This window comes from Cryptomeria japonica, unplaced genomic scaffold (assembly GCF_030272615.1).
Source record: "Cryptomeria japonica unplaced genomic scaffold, Sugi_1.0 HiC_scaffold_82, whole genome shotgun sequence".
NCBI lineage: Eukaryota > Viridiplantae > Streptophyta > Pinopsida > Cupressales > Cupressaceae > Cryptomeria > Cryptomeria japonica.
In genome coordinates this window covers 218838-221310 of record NW_026728904.1, presented here as the reverse complement: position 1 = coordinate 221310, position 2473 = coordinate 218838, and positions in this window count along the sequence as shown.

Sequence of the window (2473 nt, the reverse complement as noted above, 5' to 3'; positions counted from 1 at the left end):
TCCACTATCTTTGGGTTGGAATTAGGGCAGTACCATTGCTACCAGGACTCCCCTAGAGAGTTCTTAAAAACCCAACTCAGCTTCCACCTACTTAAAATAATTTTCCAAATTTCCTGGCTGAAAGTACACTGATGGAGAATATGGCAGGCAAACTCTTCTTCCCTACACCAAAGAGAGCACCTATTAGGAAAAACAAATTCTTGCTTTTGAAGGTTGTCCAAAGTTAATACCTTGTTTTGGATAAAGATCCAAAAAAAGATATTAAGTTTAGGAATTAACTTCTTATTCCACACTTTAGCCCAAATAGGAGTTTCTTCCAAAACTTTATTTTGGATTGCCATAGCTGAGGACACAGAATACTTCCCATCTAGGGTTTTCCTCCATATCAACCTATCCTCTTTGTTGTCTCTCAAAAATTTAGAAGAAAGCACAATCTCAAGAAACTTTAACCCCAGACAATGCTAGCTAAATTCAATCCATTTCCCATTTCTCCAGTAATCTCTGACCAAACTCCCATGCCTTTTTTTGAACCAATATTTCCAATCACAAAGGATTAGAATTTCCTCCAGAGGTTTATCCATAATCCATCCGTCTTCCCAAAATCTTATACTTCTACCATTCCCCAGTTTCCACATTCTTCTAGTTGCAGTCCAACTTTTAGCTGATTGAACTGCATTCCAAATTGCAGAACCTTCAACAATAAAAGATTTATCCAAAAATTCTTCCTTAGAAGGTTGCATGTGAAGATATTTATTTTTCCAGATTAAATTCCACTCTCTTTCCTCCCCTTTCATTCCCCAAATTTGTTTTGCTAATAAGGCATTATTCATAGAGCTTATATTCCTTAAACCCAACCTCCCAGAGGCCTTGGGAGAGCAGATTTTATTCCAGGCTATAAGGGGAATTCTATTCTTGACTTCCATTCCCGACCAAAGAATTTTTTTTTGGATTCTTTCAATTGCTTTTGCAAACTTTCTAGGGATTTAAAACAAACTGAAAGCATAAACATGCAAGTTTTGGAGAGTGGCTTTGAGCAGTGTAACCTTGCCCTCTCATAGTTTCTCTTGCTTCAAATTATATTTCTTATGTATTAAGTTTTTTATTTATTAGTGTTTATTTTTTCTTAGAGCTATAACTATCTAAACACTAGCTTAATGCATATACTACATGTTGCACTAGTTCCCATGATATACTATTGTATAAGAATTTTTTTTTATCATTTCAACCCCGTTTGCATGTCTAAGTCAGTGGTGACCACTCTATGGAAAATCTAAATGATTTTTTGGACATTGGATTCAACAATTTTCCCTCCTAAACTTATTTTGAATGCACAAATCATTATAAATCTCTCAATATTTCTTAACCCTATTTAATCTTTTTAACCTCTGAATTTTTAAGTATATTTTCTAAGATAATACAACACTTTTTGGCATTGTGATCTCTATATAATTTTTACTAATAATTATCAATATACTCTTCGAAGTCTTGACAACACTCTATAATGAGCTTGTTCCCCCCTTGTCTTTTCCAAGAAAGTTGAGGTGATTTTGTTATTATTATTTTTGTATTTAGTGATCTACCTTTTCATTTTCTTGCTTCTACAGTTGTACATCTTTATTATGTACTTAAAAATATAAGGAATTCATTTTATTTCTATTATATACAAATATACATAGTATTTTTTCAATTATTATAGAAGTAAGAATTGTATTCCTAGATTTTGTCACTACTTTTAGTTCTTAGATACAAATAGGATAAGAGAACACATTTTTTTTTCATTCCTTGTGGGCATTAAAAGATCAAGATAGGGGGTTGACCATTTGTGACAACCTCCTAAAAGACCTCAATGTCTCCTCTCTTTTTAACTATAGATTCTATTTAAATTTCTTCACCACATGAAGGTTCACACTTCATTTTCCTCTCTCTTGTCTATTATTTTTATTTTATTTAATAGACAGGTTAACTCTATTTTTCATAATTTTTTATATTGCATGGAGTTAATAATGTATCTTTTTATCATCTTATTGAAATTGGGCACACATTTCAACATAAAATATAAGTTTACGAATGCCTTGTGTCACACTAGTTTTTTGAGTGACATTGTTTTTGATAGAAATCTGTGTGATGTATAGATATATTGATGCAAGAGCATTTAGGGTGTAAGAACAATCTTGCATCACCCATTTAAATATTGTTTAGTTTATCAATAAGGGCTAATAATGGAAAGGTTACTATTTTTAGTAAGTTTTCTTTTTTGCATGAAATCTTACATAGACACCTAGATGGTGAATGGAGCCAATGGTAAAGAATTATACCAATATCTTGTGTCATTTGAGAGATATTCTTTTTTTTCTTAAAAAATTGTCCAGTAAAAAATTGCAAATGCATTTTCGAGGGCCTTAGAGGATTCAGATGTGCTCAAAAGTTGACTGACATATGCATCAATATGCATTTCCATTGTAGGTCTCCTCAC